This window comes from Gopherus evgoodei, chromosome 11 (assembly GCF_007399415.2).
Source record: "Gopherus evgoodei ecotype Sinaloan lineage chromosome 11, rGopEvg1_v1.p, whole genome shotgun sequence".
Taxonomy (NCBI): domain Eukaryota; kingdom Metazoa; phylum Chordata; order Testudines; family Testudinidae; genus Gopherus; species Gopherus evgoodei.
In genome coordinates this window covers 24,036,829-24,057,235 of record NC_044332.1, presented here as the reverse complement: position 1 = coordinate 24,057,235, position 20,407 = coordinate 24,036,829, and the positions used below count along the sequence as shown (strand labels likewise).

Sequence of the window (20,407 nt, the reverse complement as noted above, 5' to 3'; positions counted from 1 at the left end):
TATTTTTAAAAGTGTGGGGTTTTTTAAGCAGAGTATGTTAAGTTCTTTATCTTTCAGAGACAAAGAGCTTGATCCAAAGCCCAATAAAATCAATAGGAATATTTTCTATTGTCAACAAACATGTGGACAAGGGGGATCCAGTGGACATAGTGTACTTAGATTTCCAGAAAGCCTTTGACAAGGTCCCTCACCAAAGGCTCTTACGTAAATTAAGCTGTCATGGGATAAAAGGGAAGATCCTTTCATGGATTGAGAACTGGTTAAACGACAGGGAACAAAGGGTAGGAATTAATGGTAAATTCTCAGAATGGAGAGGGGTAACTAGTGGCGTTCCCCAAAGGTCATTCCTAGGACCAATCCTATCCACTTTATTCATAAATGATCTGGAGAAAGGGGTAAACAGTGAGGTGATAGCTAAGACCAAAACAGATTGTGAAGAACTTCAAGAAGATCTCACAAAACTAAGTGATTGGGCAACAAAATGGCAAATGAAATGTAATGTGGATAAATGTAAAGTAATGCACATTGGAAAAAATAACCCCAACTATACATACAATATGATGGGGGCTAATTTAGCTACAACGAGTCAGGAAAAAGATCTTGGCATCATCGTGGATAGTTCTTTAAAGATGTCCATGCAGTGTGCAGCAGCAGACAAAAAAGCAAACAGGATGTTAGGAATCATTAAAAAGGGGATAGAGAATAAGACTGAGAATATCTTATTGCTCTTATATAAATCCATGGTACGCCCACATCTTGAATACTGTGTACAGATGTGGTCTCCTCACCTCAAAAGAGTATTCTAACACTAGAAAAGGTTCAGAAAAGGGCAACTAAAATGATTAGGGGTTTGGAGAGGGTCCCATATAAGGAAAGATTAAAAAGGTTAGGACTTTTCAGCTTGGAAAAGAGGAGACTAAGGGGGGATATGATAGAGGTATATAAAATAAGTGATGTTGAGAAAGCGGATAAGGAAAAGTTATTTACTTATTCCCATAATACAAGAACTAGGGGTCACCAAATGAAATTAATAGGCAGCAGGTTTAAAACAAATAAAAGGAAGTTCTTCTTCATCCAGCGCACAGTCAACTTGTGGAACTCCTTACCTGAGGAGGTTGTAAAGGCTGAGACTATAACAATGTTTAAAAGGGAACTGGATAAATTCATGGTGGCTAAGTCCATAAATGGCTATTAGCCAGGAAGGGTAAAGAATTGTGTCCCTAGCCTCTGTTTGTCAGGAGATGGAGATGGATGGCAGGAGAGAGATCACTTGATCATTGCCTGTTAGCTTCACTCCCTCTGGGGCACCTGGCATTGGCCACTGTCGGTAGACAGATACTGGGCTAGATGGACCTTTGCTCTGACCCGGTACGGCCGTTCTTATGACTTCACTGGTGGTTGCTAGATAGGGTTCAAAGACAGGAAAACAACAGGTCCAGATTCAGCAAAGCACTGAAGCATGTGTCTGAAGTTAAAAGCTTCGCTGAACTGGGCCCATACTGATATCACATGTATTCCCAGACCGGATCAGAGCCATGGCCAATCTAGTCTCTTGACATAGGCCAGCACCAGATGCTGGAGAGGAAGGTGCAAGAACCACACAATAGGCAGATGTAACAATCTGCCCCCATGACACGCTCATAAAACTTCATGCTTCAAGGTTAACACCAGTCTAACTTCATTAGAGATTAGGTGTCAATTACAGGAGCAAGTGGGTGAATTTCTGTGGCCTGCAATGTGCAGGAAGTCAGACTAAATGATCAAGATGGTCCTTTCTGACTGTAAAGTCTATGATAATGCTTAAAAAGTTTGAGAAAGCCTAACTAACAAAGCTGGGTATTTTTCTTGTTCATGCAAATGTCCAATCACACCCTAAATCTTGCTAACATCCTGTTGCAATGAGCTCCACAGTAATAATGTACATGTCTGAAAAAGTGTTTCCTTTTATCAGTTTTTGAAATGAACACACTCCTAATGACACTCTATCAGATTAAACCTGTTAAGTGCCATATCTTCCAAGGTTGTCTTCAAATTTCCCCATTTCTCAAGCCTATGTATCTATTTTTAGGCTCCCGAATAAGGTCTTGAGCTTGCACGGCTTTAAGACTTCAGTGGCTCGTGCAATGGGATTACTCAGTGAACAAAGTTAAACATGGGCACAAACCATTATCAGAAACTAAAAGTGGCCCGATTTTCAAAGGTGTCAAATATCTGCAGCTTCCATTGACTTCAGTGGAATCTGTGGCTTAGCAGCTCGGGGGGAGGAGGGAGGAAATGAGTCTAACTGTAGACAGCCAGGTTTGAAAGTCTAGACCTAACCCTTCTGTGTAAATTAACATGTTACGTGAAAACAAAACTCCTATTACAGATTTCTGAGCAAAGGCTCCCTCCTAGGGTGACCAGATGTCCCAATTTTATAGGGACAGTCCCAATTTTGGGGTGTTTTTCTTATATAGGCTCCTATTACCCCCCCACCCTCATCCCGATTTTTCACACTTGCTGTCTGGTCACCCTACTCCCTCCGAAGGCTGATGAATACTACAGACAAAAAATTCTCTTTTTAAACTAAAAACCAAGTTGCTAAGAGACCAGCTGTTCTGTCAAGAACATAGGAAGAGTCAAGTTAAACTTCTTACTGATGGAATAGCCCGAAGGACCAGTTTCTGTCACCTGCAAACACATCAAATCCTTCACAACCTGGTCTATAGTAGAACAAAACATCACCTGTTGAAGACAATGGGTGCAAGCAATTGTTTCTGCACTGATTCCATTGCCTAGAGTTTAATTGCAGGCATAGACCAGGACAAACCCTGCTCAGCAACATTTCAGAAAGCCAGGGTTCAGACTTGCAGCTTAACTGTGTACAATGGAACCAGTACTGAACCCAGTGTCAGCAACAGGTAAATGTATCTAATGGAAACCAGACCCACAAGTACTCCCAGTGATTTCAGTACTGAGGGCCAATCCTGTAAAGCGCTGCTAAGTGCTCAGCATCCTGGACTGCCATTGACAGAGCTCCGCATCTGGCAGCATCGGGCCCTTAAAGGGCAATCTAACCAGTTTCCACAGCTTAAAAAAATGATTGCAATATGAGGAAGATTGTACAGTTTTAATCAAATAAAAATGCCAAGACAATGCAAATTGACATTATTCACAGAAACCAAGAAAAGGGACCAGACGCTGCTCTCATTTATATCAGTGTAAATCTGAAGTGCCTCCATTCTATTCAGCACAATTACTCAGGATATACACCAGGATAAATGAAAGCAGAACTTGGGCCAAGGGTAAGGTTTCAGAATGCAGTCAAGACTCATTTAACCCTGGTAATATGAGGAGCCTGTAAGGTTAGTCTCGAAGTACGCAAAGATGAATGTTAAAATGGGTATAAGTGTCTCTCTGAACTGTATTAACCGCATTATTAATCAAGCAAAGCATATAAAGGCTGATGAATGTTCACAGCAGTTTCTCTTCCCAAAATAATTTTACTTAAAATGTGAAAGTTCATGTTTCCATCCTTCTAACAAAGAGGAAGCTGGAGTCAACATGTTGCCCAAATTAAAAGAAGTTCCTCATGAAGACAAACATACTTGATTTTACATTTTCACAGTTACAATTTCTCTAAGCCTGATGTGGTCAGTTGGCAGTTATGCTCTATAAAACCTTTACTAAACTGTTAATTATTGGTGAGCAACTAGTTACAACTAACCAGTTATTTTAGTAAAACCAGTTCTGCATGGCCAAAAGATAGTATGTTATCAAATTGACAAAGTTATGAAAGCTGCAACATAAGAAAAATATACCTCGTATCAAATTAATTTATAAATAAGTGTCAGAGCAGAAGTGGCAGTACCTAAATATTGCACCATTTGTCATTAGGGATTACATGCCGATTTAAGAAATTATTTGATGCAAAATATCAAGATATGGCCTTTAGACAAAGCTTATATTTATGTAAGGCAGTAGTTTGAGTGTTGGGATTTTGTTTTGGGTTTGTTTGGGTTTTTTTGTTGTTTTTTTTTGGGGAAGGGGGGCACAAATACATATCCATGCAAAAACCTGAAAGCTTTACCTCAGAAAACAGCTTCAGACAGGTATGAGTCAAAACTTGCGCAAATATCAACCATTTTGGTTTTACTTACTTCCTCATAAAGATGCAGTAACATGCAGCTGTAGAGAGGAAGTGGAGGCTTTGCAAGGCCATTTTCTCACTGCCTCCTTTTTAAAATTAGAAACTAAGCTGTTACAAATAATTCCAGCCCAAGAATGTGTTCCTGCATATAAAGCCAACTAATAATGTGAAGTACAAACAGCAACCAGACAAGCTTATTTCAAACTAGGGCACACAATATTGTGTGGTACAGATATAGTAAACTGTCTCCATTTTTAGCTACAAAACACTAGTTTGTTTCCAGTGCATAGTTAAGAATTGCTTTTTCTTCTAAAAAAGCAAAGTACATATAAGTGTTTCTCACCAAAAAGTAAGTATTCTTCCAGATTTTCCACAGTTATCTGTAATTTATTGGCCAAGACTATACAGACTCCAGTGATGACCTCAGTCCATTGGTTCACAATTGCAGAATTATCTTCTCTCTTTAAGAGTAAACGTTCTGTGCTTCCATTCTAACCTATTGCCAGGCCAGGAGGGCTCTAGTAGTAAAAAGTCACAGGTTTCACATACAGCAATTAAACCCAAGTTGAAGACATAAGATAGTGGCTGGGGGAACTCACCAGGCTATGATCGCCACAAAATAAAGTGACAAATGTCAAATATATGCTCCTGGAGAGAGGTGTTATTTAAAAACAGTTCAATAGTTCAATAGGTGCAAAAATATTCTGTCACTGGAACAGTCTGCAGTGTTAACATTTAAAAGTCTCGGGAAATGCAAAAGTTAAAGTTCTATCAGCAACATTAGCCTGGCCATTTTTCACCTGTATATTTAATGGCATATTTTTATAAAATGTAAGTAGCAGTGTATTAAGCAACACATTTAATAAGATAAACAAGAATAGAAAATACAAGATCTGTTCAATGTGACAAAGGCCAAAATCTGTGCCAAGGACCCAGGCTCCTGGAGCCATGCAATTACATCAAAATCTCAGCTTTCATTAATTTTTTGTTAAAGTTTCTAGCTCTCATGGTTGCAGAAAGAAAAAGCAGCCTTGAAAACATGGCTCACTGTGCGTGTTATCAAAGCAGCCATATCTGCCCGAGTCTGCAGACAGCCTGAACCAATGTCTCTGAAAGGATGAACTAGCCGAGGCCTCTCAAGGAAGTAAGTGTTTACACCAAGGCCCACTGCCCCCAGTAGAGGATTCTGTTGTGTGACAGGAGGGTTAAGAGAGCAGCAGGCCCAGCGTAACCACACCCCCAAGAACATACCCTAGCAAATCAAGGTACAAGTACAAGGTGACCCCTTCAGCTATCACCTCATCTCTCCCAGGAAGAGAAAGAATCTTAGCTGCTCCTGAGAAGCCGCCAGGAGGCCTGGTAGCCACTTGTTCTCAGTGAGGGTGGGGAGAGACAGCCTCTATGCTTGGTGTTCGTAGGGCCCTGGAGGTGACCGACTTCTCTTTCTGTCAAAACTTTAACTTGCCTGTTTCTCAATCAATTGCAATTCAGTGATTTGCCGCAAAGCTGAAGATACCTACACTTGGCCTACAGCAGCACTTCTATCATTGCTAGTGCTGGTGGAGCTCCACCAACCCTTGAACAATGCCAAGAGAATGGTGACACCAGCAAACAGCACAGCTACACCACTGGCAACAACAGTGGGGCCCCAGCTAAGGCATTTTTACCACCCGGTCAGGCTAATTTTTAGGATGCAGTGAGAAAAAACAACAAACAAAAAACAAAACAAAAACAGCTTTCCTAGAGAGCCAACCCAGTAGGCAAATATGTGCCCCAGACTACACAGGACATGTCTCTATTAAACATAGCCATGACAACCAAATCATATTTTAATAGTTAAACAGGAAAAGGTCAGAAGATGAATGTCCAGCAGAGATAAAATACCACACCTCAAGCATATAAAGAAATATGCAGAGGTTTTGCTGACAGTTATTCAAGAAAGAGCAATGGTCTAATATGACATATACCCAGAAACTTAATACATCTATAGCAAAGCCTTACTGTGTCGCCCCTTTACGGCACGATTGCACTTCTTGGGACTTTAGGACTGTGTTACTTTCCCATTGGAAGAGAAATCTGCAGACCAATAGACTCTGAATATTTCCTGGTCTACATTTTATGTTTTTAAGAGCACGTGCACAGGTCTCCTTTACTTGAACGCAGATGACAAAACCAGCAACAAAGCTACCCCAACAGGTAATTCCACTTGCAGAAATCTCAGTCAAGAAAGCAAGCCTCTTCCTGACACTGGCCTTGTCTACACTAGACCTTATTTCCTGCTCTGAGTATGGTTGGACAATGTAACATTTCAAAACAGGGCTTTGGAGCGGAGTCCGGAGCAGCTCCGGAGCAGTGTAGCTGCAGGTTTTTGCTTGGAACTGGAGCACAGCTCCAAAGCCCTGTTTCAAAAGCTGGTGGCCCGTCTACACTAGAGTTCTGACCAGGGTGCCAAGAGATGTGAACCAGAGGGAGAAATGCCAGATTTTTTTTTTAAAATGTACATTTTCTTTAAAATATGTGAATATATTTCCGCAACTTCTGTGGATGTTGTGTGGCTAGAACTAGCTCGGCCAAAGGAAACAATAGCTGCTGTGGTGCGTGTGTTGGGTTAATTATTTCAATTTTATTTATCTATCTATCACCAGAATGAGTGGCATATACTTGCTGATGGGTAAATTATTCCTGTTCCAAAGTTACCTTAGTTTATAGTGACAACATTTTTTAAATCTCAAGCTGTTTTTCAATTCATCCATTATAAAGCCAAAAGGGACCATTTTGATGATTTACTCTGACCGGTGTAACATAGGCCAAAGGACTTCCCTGAATGAATTCTTTCAACTAGAACAGTGTTTCCCAAACTTGGAACATCGCTTTTTAGGGAAAGCCCTTGGTGGGAGCCGGGATCAGCCGGACCTGCAGACGCGGCAGGTAAACAAACCGGCCCGGCCCTTCAAGGGTTTTCCCTAAACAAGCAGCGTCCCAAGTTTGGGAAACACTGAACTAGAACATATCCTGATTTTGAAAAATTCTTTTAAACTTGCATATTTTATACAATAGGTTTGGTGAGATCCTTTCTTAGCTAGTTCCAACTCTTTCTGAGACAGGACATGCAAAAAAAATAATCATTTTTGCCACTTTAATTACTATCGCATGCTTGATTAGTCACCAAATTTATTATTTTCTGCAACCTAAACAAACCAATTTCTCATCTTTATTCCCACCCCTTCAAATGCTCCATCTAATTAGAACACCTACTTCAGGGAATGGAAGTACACATATGGGTGCCCAGCACTATGGAGATGCACATGCAGTTTCCCAGGAGGAGCGGGGAAGTTCAGCTGTTAAGTGATGCCAAGGCTTGGTTTATGAATGGTTAGAGCAATATGAGCAGCAGCAGTCTATCTTCCCACTCACAGAGGGAGTGCAGCATTCACTGGTGCCTTGAGGGATGGCTAGAATTCTATTATGTTGCAGGGCAGAGGGACTGCAACATGACAGGATAAGATAGGAGGCAAAACACTTGGTAGTTTACTAAGGCCATTAAAAGCCAGTCACTGCACAAAGATGAGTCCCACAACCCCTCAAGTCACACCCACTCTGGCCATAGTCGAGGAGGTCAGAGGAAATCTGCAGCACATTGAGATACTTGAGGTTAAGTTTACCTGAAGAAAATCAGTCACTGAAAAAAGTACCAAATCACATAAAGGAATACTATCAACTTGCAAGCTGGTCAGTGTTTTTAAAAATACGTTTGAGAACCTTCAGGCACTTATCCTCCCTATGAGACCACCTGCCAATTTCTGTGATTTCAGCATCATGTGTCCATTTTAAAATAAAAGCTCTCTCTCCTTCCCCCATTGATGCATGCATGACCCACATACTTCAGAGTAAACTGAAGAGAAGAGAAAATTAAACTGTCTGCAAAGTGCTGCCAAACACATGAAGTAAACATACTAAAAGGCTGCCTAGAGAAGCAGTCTCACTTTCTTTAAGGGTACGTCTACACTATGGGATAATTCCAATTTTACATAAACCGGTTTTATAAAACAGATTGTATAAAGTCGAGTGCACGCAGCCACACTAAGCACATTAATTCAGCGGTGTGCGTCCATGGTCCGAGGCTAGCGTCGATTTCCGGAGCGTTGCACTGTGGGTAGCTATTCCGTAGCTATCCCAAAGTTCCCGCAGTCTCCCCCGCCCCTTAGAATTCTGGGTTGAGAGCCCAGTGGCTGATGGGGCAAAAATCATTGTCGCGGGTGGTTCTGGGTAAATGTCGTCAGTCATTCCTTCCTCCAGGAAAGCAACGGCAGACAATCATTTCGCGCCTTTTTTCCCTGGATTGTCCTGGTAGATGCCATAGCATGGCAACCATGGAGCCCATTCAGCTTTTTTTTTTTTTTTTAGTCACCTATGTGTACTTGATGCCGCGGACAGAGGTGATACTCCAGCGCTACACAGCGGCATTCATTTGCTTTTGCATGATAGCAGAGATGGTTACCAGTCGTTCTGTACCGTCTGCTGCCAGGGTAATTTGGCAATGAGATGACTGTTATCTGTCCTTCTGTGCTGTCTGCTGTCATGGGTGCCCCTGGCTGAGGTCGGCCGGGGGCACAAAAGCAAAACTGGGGATGACTCCCCGAGTCAATCTCTCCTTTATGGTTTCTAAAAATAGAGTCAGTCCTGCCTAGAATTTGGGGCAAGTATACTAGAGAAGCAGTGTATCAGAGAGTACAGCTGCTCCATGTCAGATCCCGCAGAAATGATGAGCTGCATGCCATTCACGGGGGGTACCCCTGCAACAACCCCACCCGTTGCTTTCCTCCTCCCCCAATCTTCCTGGGCTACCGTGGCAGTGTCCCCCCGATTTGTGTCATGAAGTTATAAAGAATGCAGGAATAAGAAACAGTGACTTGTTAGTGAGATAAAATGAGGGGGAGGCAGCCTCCCGGTGCTATGACAGTCCAGGCAGTACAGAATCTTTTCTTTACACAGGAAAGGGGAGGGGGCTGATGGAGCTCAGCCCCCAGTTGCTATGATGAGGACGGTTACCAGCCGTTCTGTCCCATCTACTGGGAATGACCAGGAATCATTCCTATTTTTACCCAGGTGCCCCCAGCCGACCTCACCTGAGGCAAGCCAGGAGCACTCACGGGCTGATAGTGACGATGGATATCAGTCATATTGTACCGTCTGCCACCAGGGAGGGGAGAGGAGTGGATACTGCTCTTCACTGCTGCAGCATCACGTCTACCAGCAGCATTCAGTAGACATAGGGTGACATTGAAAAAAGTCAAGAAACTATTTCTTTCCCTTTTCTTTCATGTGAGGGGGGGAGGGAGTAAATTGACGAGCTATTCCCTGAACCACGCCGGACAATGTGTTTGATCCTACAGGCATTGGGAGCTCAGCCAAGAATGCAAATACTTTTCAGAGACTGCTGGGGACTGTGGGATAGCTGGAGTCCTCAGTACCCCCTCCCTCCCTCCATGAGCGTTCGTTTGAGTCTCTGGCTTCCCGTTACGCTTGTCAGGCAGCACTGTGTAGCCTGTAGATTTGTTTTTCCGAACACTTTGGCATTTCGTCTTCTGTAACGGAGCTCTGATAGAACAGATTTGTTTCCCTGTACAGTGATCAGATTCAGTATCTCCCGTACAGTCCATGCTGGAGCTCTTTTTGGATTTGGGACTGCATTGCCACCCATGCTGATCAGAGCTCCATGCTGAGCAAACAGGAAATGAAAATCAAAATTTTGCGGGGCTTTTCCTGTTTATCTGGCCACTGCATCCAAGCTGAGATTGCTGTCCAGAGCAGTCACAGTGGTGCACTGTGGGATACTGCCCGGAGGCCAATACCGTCGATTTGCGGCCACACTAACCCTAATCTGATATGGTAATACTGATTTTAGCGCTACTCTTCTCATCGGGGAGGAGTACAGAAACCGAAAGAAAGAGCCCTTTATATCGATATAAAGGGCCTCGTAGTGTGGACGGGTACAACGTTAAATCGGTTTAACGCTGCTAAAATCGGTTTAAACGCATAGTGTAGACCAGGCCTAAGTTCAAGTCACCTTTTGCATTACTTTCAGCTATAGTAGGTAAATGTTTTCAGAGAGAATGATGATTTCGAAGTGGATGGCAGCCCTGTAAACACACACACACACACACAGGCTCCATTACTTTTAAAAGATACCATTGAAAACATGCATGTGGTAAGCGTGTAATTTAGAAATATTTCTGTTGTCTTGTTCACACAGGACTTGAGCTCATGGGAAAGACTCCTTTTGGCTCCTTGGAGTCAACAAGGACTTAGGTCTGCTCCTGGTTCCTCATAAGTCAACCGCAAAACTCCCATTCATCTCAGTGGTGGAGGACTGGAGCACTAGGTACTATGGCCCTTTAGAAAGAGGCAGCTGGGCAGCCCTTTTATGCAAATTTTAAAGTAATTAGTCTTAGTTTAAAGGATGTTGAGAATATTTGTAAATCAAAGAGGGAGTGGTGCATTCAGCACAAACTCCTATTGCTGAAACCAACAATTAGGCACAGAAGGGCTTACGTCAACATCTGAAGAACACCCACAAACAGGATGTTTTTTAAGCACTTCTCCCCCACTCCCACTCCCACCACACCCCCGAGTGGGTTAACAGAAGCAGGAGTTTTTGGATTGGCCCTTACATTCAGAAATAGCATGGAAAGGTAACACTTTCTTAAGCAGTGCTAACACAAACCGTCAGCAGGCAAAAAACTGACATCCCAAATCAAACACAGTAAGCTAAATGCATCCTCTAACTTAACAGGAAGAAACTTTACCAACTACAGACCCATTCTGCATTGTTATTACTAGTGCTCTGCAAAGGCTAGGCTGCTAGTACAGAAATGACATGGAGGAGGTACCAAGATTTAGTTTCTGACAAAATGATTTTCCACAAGCTGTGTAAATTTCCTTGCGTTAAAGACATACTCTAAAGGATTTCACGTGCTCAGCGGAGCACTCCCAGTAACAATCACCTGTGTTCCAGGCGCCTCGGTGAAGATTTACATCCCACCGAACTGCACTTTGGGAGACGGGTCTGGAAGAGATCTCTGATCTTTAGCTACTCAGAACAGCAAAGAACATAGAATCATCAGAGAGTCACAGAATATCAGGGTTGGAAGGGATCTCAGGAGGTCATCTAGTCCAACCCCAACTAAACCATCCCAGCCAGGGCTTTGTCAAGCCTGACCTTAAAATCTTCTAAGGATGGAGATTCCACCTTCTCCCTAGGTAACCCATTCCAGTGCTTCACCACCTTCCTAGTGAAATCGTTTTTTCTAATTTCCAACCTAGACTCCCCCACTGCAACTTGAGAACAATGCTCCTTGTTCTGTCATCTCCCATCATTGAGAACAGCCGAACTCCATTCTCTTTGGAACCCCCCTTCAGGTAGGTGATGCTCAGGCTCAGGCAGATAAAACTGCATCTTTAGGAAACAGCAGCGTAGTCCAAACAGCCTAGTTAAAGAGCAGCTCACAGGAGAGAGCCAGCTCATGAATGTATTCCTTTTCTGATGGTTATGGCACAAGGGAGAAAATGCTATCTCAGAAACCCAGAGGAAGTGCAAAAATCAAAATACACCAATACCATGCGTATGATTGGACATCCTCAGGTCTTTACATCTTGGAAGTACTGAGCCCCCTTTTTCTTTCCCTTCACCCCACCACACACATATGCCCTGATTTGAGTTTGGTGAACAGAGCCCATGTTTGAGTGTCTAGGACAACCCAATTGTCAAAACATTAGTTTTTCATTCATGACCAACTCTAATTCATACGCATATGCTCTTATTACATACAGACACACCCACATTGAATATAAAATAATAAACTAAATAGTCAGACCTTAAAGTGCATGGGGAGAAAAAAGATAACAGCAATGTCACTTTGTACTGAAATATCACTTTTCATCTGTAGGTCTAAAAGCACAAACTTACCATGCCAGTTGTAATTGGCACACACCATAGCAGATGCAAGAAACTGTATATATGACAAGTGGATTATCTGGAACGGATGTGGAAGACTTTAAGTAGCACTGTCACTCAATACTGCTGCATACAAAGGTGTCAGCAAAGTTGAAACCTTAAGTGTCTAATCACAATTTAGGGTTTGTTCATTTTTTTAATCTTACTACTTCAATCATTCATATACAATTTTTGAAAGAGGGGGGCCAGGAACAGAAGGAAGATAGATTCACTTCCACAAGTGAATGAGGGTTGAAAATACTTCCTTCAGTTAAATGATTAAAAGCTACCATGCAGTCCATCTGATTAGCTAGCAATTGCCATCACTCAGAAATGAGCTCATGCAACTTGCTTCAACAGAAACAAATAGGACAGGAAACGGTGACCTTTGGCACACCGCCCATCAGGGGAAGCTGTTGACGGGTGAGACGGTTCATTTACCTGCAGCATCCGCAGGTTCGGCCAATCGCAGCTCTCACTGGCTGCGGTTCGCCGTTCCAAGCCAACGGGGGCTGTGGGAAGCAGCACGGGCCAGGCCACCTCTTGCCACAGCCCCATTAGCCTGGAACAGCGAACCACAGTCAGTGGGAGTTGCGATCAGCTGAACCTGCAGACTCCGCAGGTAAACAGACTGGCCAGCCTGCCAGCAGCTTCCCCTGATGAGCGGTATCCCAAAGGTTGCCGATTCCTGTGACAGGATATAGTCTTAAACTAAGCTCTTTTACCTAGGAAACATCCGAATACAACCAGGATAGCTTATAAAGTATACCTACTTTATTGTTCCACCACCACAATATCCTAGCACTTCTCAAGTGTCTTAAAATAGAAACAATAACAATCTCTTCTTTTTTTCTGACCTTGTATGAAAAATAGATTAATTAGCTTATGATTATCTTTGTTTGTATGGTTGCCTGTGTGTGAGAGAGGACAAAAGCGAGTGACCGAAGTCACAGAAATAAGATTTATCTTTACTCCTCATACTAGCATGTGGCTTCTTTCGTCTCTTGCTACTAAGTATCATCAAACTTTTACAGAGCTGGAGGTAGACTGCCTTGTTGGAACCTATTGGTCCACAGTTTCATTGTTCCAGTGGAAGGCAGTTGTTAAGGGAAGTTACACTTATGGAGGGAGAAGAGCTCTCTCAGGCAGACAGAACTAATCCCATGAAGAACCTGATCCAGATTTTATATGCAGCGCAGAGAGCCGGGGTGATGTGATTGTAGTGACCTGTGTTGCTAAAGAGACAAGCTGTTGCATTTTGTACCCGTTGCAGCTGCTACAGGGTGTGGGGCTTCATTACTAAATATAACAAAAGTTGTCATAATCAATACTGGAGATCACAAATGCGGAAGTCACGGTGCCACTTGTGTGTCTGAGCGGACGGTATGCAGTCTTCCGGCTAGCACAGATGAAAGCTGGTGTGTTTTGCTGCAATGGCTGTCTGGACACCCAGAGCAATGTAGCCTGTGGACCAAGTAAATCTGAAGATATATACTGTAGGCAGTGGAGGATATTATAAAGATGTAAGTGCTTCGAAGTGCATCATTCTTCCTACCAACATCACCTCAGTCTTACTAGGGTTCAGCTTTAGCCAACTGCTCTTCACTCAGGTACTGATTTCAGGTAGGCATGGAAAAAGCTGTGAGACAGTGATGTAAAGGAGGATGTAACACCTGGCATCCTCTGCACGCTACTGGCACTTCAGCCCATGTTGTCATGCAAGGCCTCCCCCTGGTTTTGTTATAGATACTGAATAACATGGGAAGAGGATGAGCCTTGGTGGGAATCTAAAGACAAGGGCTTTAGAAATGAAGAACTAATGACCCAGAAAGTTATAAGCCAATCTCAAAAAAGGCCCTAAGCCATTTTGAAACTCTTCTGTTAACTCCTGCATCCTCGTACAAGTGAGACAGGAATATCTGGTGATCAACCGTACCAGATGTCACAGAGAGGTCCAGCAGGAAGAGTACGGATATATCTATGGACAGGAGAAGGAGGACATCCCCCAGAATAAAAAGCATTGCCATACCATGCCCTGAAGCCAGACTGGGAGTGACCCATGAGACTGGCAAGCAGAGAGTATTTAGCATGTGCTGCCATGCAAAGGCATACTGCAAAGTCACCACGCCAGTTCCGATAAAGCAATCTACCAGGTCTGGAGAATGTTAGAGGTGGGGGAAGGGAAGAGGAGAAATAACTAATCTTAAAAAAGTCTAGACTGCGCCCTGCCCCCTCAGCATCCTTTACTGCAATATAGACTTGACAAGATGCAATCCACTTGGCTCAAACCACATTTTTGCACTCTGCTACCAGTGATGAAGCAAGATCCTTGTTGAGAAGGTTTAGCAATAGTTTTAAAACCTTTAGGGCTTTAATTCTAAGGCCCTCATGAAACACGATTTCAGACTTGGACGTAAAGCACTGAAATGCTATACTTCCTTTACCAGCTGTAGTGCAAATAACTTTAATATTATGCTGCAGCCAAGACTTTAAATTTATGGATCTCACCTGAATCTTCTGATTTATGAGACTTGTTCTATGCACTACAGGGCAGAATGAAGTCTCATGGTGTGAAATATTTTCTTCGTTTGCTATAAGCACCACATCCGAAGACATGAGTGTATCAAGGGACATGCCAGGAGACAGAACTATAAACATGGTCTTTGGTTAAATTATGGAAATGCATTTAGACTACTATAATTCATACAGTTGCCTTTCAATATTTATTTTACTTTAAGAGTAGCTCATTTTTTCCTTTAAAGATTTGGTGTTAATTGTAAGGCAAATGCCAGGTAGAGGATTTTTTAGTGGAAGGCTTCTTTGGAAATGCATAAATAAAATATGAGAGAGAGAGAGAGAGAGAGAGAGTGTGTTAGGGGAAAGGGCCGGCAACTGCTGATGATCATATTAAAAGTAACAGGAAAGTTTTGGACTTGAAGGACACCCACACTGCAGATTATAGGCAGACCAAGTTAAACTAAAAATAGCTGATTAAGAGAAGCAAATGTGTAACAGATGGTACAATATGTTGATAAATTAGGCTGTGGGAACCACAATATCACTTTACTAAATATTTTAAAATGCTTTTGACTATCAATGGTAAGAAGTGGTTTAATACAAATTATAGCTGCTCTATTATTAAATTTAACATTTTAACATAAGGTGAGAGTTGAGTGTTGCCGTTTTCTGATAACTTGCAAACAGTTATGGCAACAAAACCAAAAATGCACTCTTTAAACATGAAGGCCTAGTAGAGAAATAATTACTATGTATCATGGTAATAAATAGCACTGAATTCCCAAAAGAAGGTTAATACACTTTGGAGACCTTACACAAATTGCCAACATCCATTTTTATCCTACCCCTCGACTCTGAGAATTGTAAAACTGTAAGTTGACTTGAAAGCTGGACGGTATATCAACTCTAACTCATCAATGGGTAAAATTTTCAAAAGCAAATGATGTCAAACAGAATACTAGGTTCACTTAGGCTCCAATTCTGCAAGCTGCTCTCCACAGAAGAAACATAGGCAGAATACCATTGTCTTCAATGGTATTCATATGGGCACGCACTTGGAGCCCATTACAAGATTGTGGCTCTAAAATCTGATCCTGCATAGCAGTTGACTTCAATGGGAGTTTCAGGTGCCCAACAAGGAATGCAAAAACGGGTCTATCACTGGTTAAACAAACAACCTAAATTATTTTAAAAATCATTTATGTTTTCTATGTGAAACAATGTTTTAAAAGAAACCTACATGAGGAGTTGTAGAGTTAAATACCTTAGTTTAAAAAGCAACTAGGAATCTGACAGTGTTTGAACAGCCAAACAACAACCATGCATGCAGTTGCAAAGGGTTAATGTTCATAAGAAGGAAGAGGCAAATTAAAACATTAGCTTAAGCAACTCACTAATTAATGAATTAATTCCAACTCTGGACTGATGAGCAAATGCAACCAGTTAATTAAAGTAAATGTTCTGTCTAATATTTCTAATCTGCCTCTTGTCGGTAAGTGACACTGAAACCTACCTTGAGCCACCATACTTCACTGATTTAAATAAAAACAGGTCAGGGCTGCGCCGGAATGAAACGCCAAACCAATAAGCACCAGAATGATGCAAAATAACTGTGCTATTCTAGATGGTTGTTTCAGTGGCAAATCCTCTAATCAATTCATTGTGAAGACGCCAACAAATAGAGCCTTTCTTTCCGGCGTTTTGACATTTGCCTGTTTTCCCCACACAATGCAAAACTTGACTGACTAGTAACGCGGTACATTGGCCTCAGGCAAAATAGCCTTATTAGCCCTCCTCCCTGTTCTCTGTGTGCGTCTCCCAGCGAAGAAACCACACACACACACCCGAATGGCGATCGTTGCAAGGCGCAGTATGTGGGAGCGAAGAGCTGCCAGAGTGCGGGGAGGGTTTTTGTGCTTAACAAACAGACGGGATATGCGCAGGCGAAGCATTGCAAGACAGTGCTTCACTTTGCTGAGCTGCACAACAACAAACCCATCAGAGTTGGAGCTGCCATAGCCACTGCCTGCTCCTGTTCCTGCTCCTCCTCCTCTCCTCGCCAGCAGCAGCAGCAGCGGCGGCGGCGGCTCCCTTCCGCGCGGGGGGTTTCCTAGCCTCCTGCAAGGCTGCCTGGGCTCTTTGCTGTCTCCTACCTGGTCGGTGAGTTTGAGGACTGCCATTCTCCCTCGGCTCTGCTCAGGCACATGCAGCTCCGCTCTCGGGAGATGTCAGCCAGCTTCCAGGGTTGCGGGCGAGGGGGGGAGGAGAGCTCAACGCAGCCGTGCCTGGGAGACCTGAAATTGACAATCCAGCTGCTCGCTGGGTCAGGAGGAGCAGAGGAGTCTGCCGCTAACCGAGCCTGCCTGATACAGGAAGTACTGACTGCACAAGCCCAGCTGCCACTGACATCACCCCGTGCACAACACACGCACAGAGCAGCTCTGGGCAAGGACAAGGCTGCCTCCTACTGCTCGCATCTCCCCCAGAGCATCCCTCTCCTTCCCCCCCACACAGAAAGACATGGGCTGCTTCCCGCTGCTGTTCACATCAGGGCTACACTCACCCTGCTGCACCTCCGCTCGCCAATATTTTCTTTGTTCCTGTCACAGCCTTGCCCAAATCTGTGTTCCCTTCCCCTCCTGCCTCTTTCTCCGGCATGTTTCACTTATTACAATGAGCACCCCCTGGCATGCCTGACTGCCAGCTCAGCTCTCACTGAGCTTCCTGTCTGTACAGGTTAAGGTGGCACTTATCACCTTGCTGTATAGGCACAAAACACTGTGAAGCTGTGGTTTGCCCAACTCCAGCCTTTAGACCAGTCAAACACGTTGTCCTAGAGGTCTAGAAGGCACCAGACTGGAGAAAGAACTGACGGAGGTATGGTGGGAATGAGGGGAGGAGATGGCCCAGGAGCTGAGTTTGCTCCTATAAACCAGTCTTTAGAATTAAAGGATGGGAGAAATTTTATTATTTAATGATTATACTCAGGGAGTTTGGCCCTGCCCTGAGAGTTTGCAATCTAACGCCCTGAATCTGCAAACCACGAAGGTAGAGGAGTAACTTCATGCACATGATTCGTGACCCCTTGTTGCACATTTGCAGGATCAGAGCCTGAGATTTCATAAAAAACAGGGAGTACTTGTGGCACCTTAGAGACAAATTACAAACCAAACCAACAAATTTGTTTGGGCATTTATTTATTTAGTCTCTAAGGTGCCACAAGTACTCCTTGTTCTTTTTGCTGATACAGACTAACACAGCTACCACTCTGAGATTTCATAGTCTGCCTCCAATGGGACTCCAAGCAGGTGTAAAGGTTAGTTCACACAGAACAGATTGCAGACAGGACAGGCTAATAGTACACAAATACATAATACAGACAACAGAAGGGAGAACCTGGCCTGGGACTTGGGAAAAATAGGTTATATTCCTAACAATCAGTTCTGGCACAGGCTTCCTTGGGATAATCACTTAGCTTGTGAGAGTTTAATTTAACCTGAAGTGGTAGTTACCTCTGCACTTTCCCCTTTTATGAATGGAGCCTGAACCTCAGAATATGCAGTAGAAGTGCCTCCATAGGTTTGCCATAGAGCCATTGCTTCCCCTTGCTGCACCATCCTGCCTCAGTTGCTTCTCCCTTTGCTTCCCTCCCTTGGACCAGTTTCTACATTCAGATAATTCTGTATAAGATAGAGGTAGTATTTCTTTTTAAACAAATGAGCCAATGTTTTATTGGTCTAAATTTCTTTTTTTAAATATTCCTTCATTAATAAGCCATCCTCATAATGACTACAGTGTTCTACAATGACCTTAAAACATTGCAGGTAACCCAACTGCAAGCTATAACATTTTGGCCCTTTGCTACAGCATGCTATAGGTTTTACAGGGTTTTTTTTCTTCAAAAATCAATCATAATCATAATAAGAGCAGTACTTGCAACAGAAGAAAACCAGCCTGATGAGGAAACAAGTGTTAGTTTCAGACTTCCAAGAGATTACTATAAATGGTGATTTAAAGTTAACAAGCAAATTATGAAAAATATTTTGACACTATGCATCTTCTTAAGAGTTTTTCCAAAAATTAAAAATCAATATAAATTGATTTAAAAAAAACAACACAACCCTGTAACTGTTAGGAATTTGTGAGTTCTGCTAGGCAATTTTTCTTGAACATTTAATTCTCTTATGGTCTTTGTCATGCCAGAATACCTAAAGAGTGAGCTTGCATCAGCAGTTTTGTTGTGTGTCAAAACACATGTTAAGAAGGGCCACTGGCAAGACTGCAGTGCTGTCCAATGTAGAGCTGGGCCCTTTCTGTATCTTGCTGATTCTAACTAGACCTACTACTTTGACAGCTAATTCACAGACTTTGTTGAAATATCCACTTATCACACAGTGGTCAAAAAGTAAGCATGTCAACGAAACTTCTAGCTGAGAGCAAGCAGAAAAACTTAGCCTTTATTTTAAGTGAGGATCTGTCACTGTTTCCATTAAAAACTGCTATTCTCAGGTACTTAGAACTTCACCATATTTGCTCTAAGGTGAAACTTGGTAGATACATAAGGAGCTTGGGTTTTGGAGCTATTGAGCACACTGCTCCTTCTGGGCCAGATCCCTAGCTAGTATAATTCAGCATAGCTCCCTTGAAGTCAATGGAACTTTGCTGCCAATCAATCAGTTTGAATGGAATTTGCTGATTCATGCCAGCTGAAGTTGGGGATGCTCAGCCCTTTGAAAATCAGGACAGTTTCTCTGCCAATAAGTGATTTCTTTGGCTTTACAAAATGCTTAAATAAGATTTTCTGAAATTTTCTGGCCAAGCATAATACCACCCCTCCCTAGCTACTTTTCAACCCTATGTCCTGTGGTACAAATCCCAACCTGAGTAGGGGCTTTCAAGGTTGAAAGCACCCAGACAGCTACCTGGTGTCAATTTTGAAAAGCCTCTGCATTTTTAAGAAGTCCTTAAATGACTATTTACACAATGTGTTTAAACTGTCAGTCAGACCTATTGGGAGCATTTGTTGCTTTTTATTCATTATGAATTATTATTATTAATAGAAATATTTATGGAGGGCCCAGCACTGTGGTGTCTGGGTGCACTTTTCATGGTGGAATTAAGAGAAGTCGACAGTAGCCAAATATACAGAACAAATATACCAAGCCCACATGCCCACCCTGTAACACAGTGGTCCCCAACGCTGTGCCCATGGGCACCATGGTGCCCTCCGGGGCATTTATGTGCATCTGCCTAGTGCCCAGAAAGGGAGAGAAGCAGTGGCCCTGTGCCTGCTAGGGACCGAGAACTCCGGGGCTGCAGGCGCCGGCGTTCTCGGTCCCTGGCAGGCACGGGGCTGCAGCTTCTCTCCAGCTTCTCCGGGGCTGCAGACCGCCGGTGCCAGTGTTCTCGGTCCCTGGCAGGCACAGGCCCCCGCTTAAGCCGGAGAGAAGCCGTGGCCCCGCGCCTGCTGGGGACAAAGTACTCCGGGGCTGCAAGCTGCGGGTGCCGGTGTTCTCTGTCCTTCCGGCTTCTCTCTGCACTGCCCAGAACTGGTGCCAAAAAAAAACCAAAACCAAAAACAAACAAAAAAAAAACGCTCTGACTCTGCAGAATGGACAGAATGCCACCCGTAGCATGTGTTGCCCCAGGCATGTGCTTGCTCCACTGGTGCCAGCCCTGTATGTGAGTAATTGTTGTCACCCACCACACTTTCTGAAAACATGAATGTGATACTGGCCACAAAAAGGTTGGGGATCACTGCTGTAACA

At 43.2% G+C, this 20,407-nt stretch overlaps 1 protein-coding gene across 1 annotated transcript in view; it reads right to left on the bottom strand.

The window, feature by feature from the left end:
• Positions 1-17,027, bottom strand: part of ANKRD44 (ankyrin repeat domain 44) — a 241,184-nt gene extending 224,157 nt beyond the window's left edge. Inside the window, exon 1 of the mRNA XM_030579928.1 lies at positions 16,793-17,027. The gene's annotated coding sequence lies outside the window, so the exon portion shown is untranslated. The remainder of the gene's footprint in view (positions 1-16,792) is intronic.
• Positions 17,028-20,407: the final 3,380 nt, after the last annotated feature.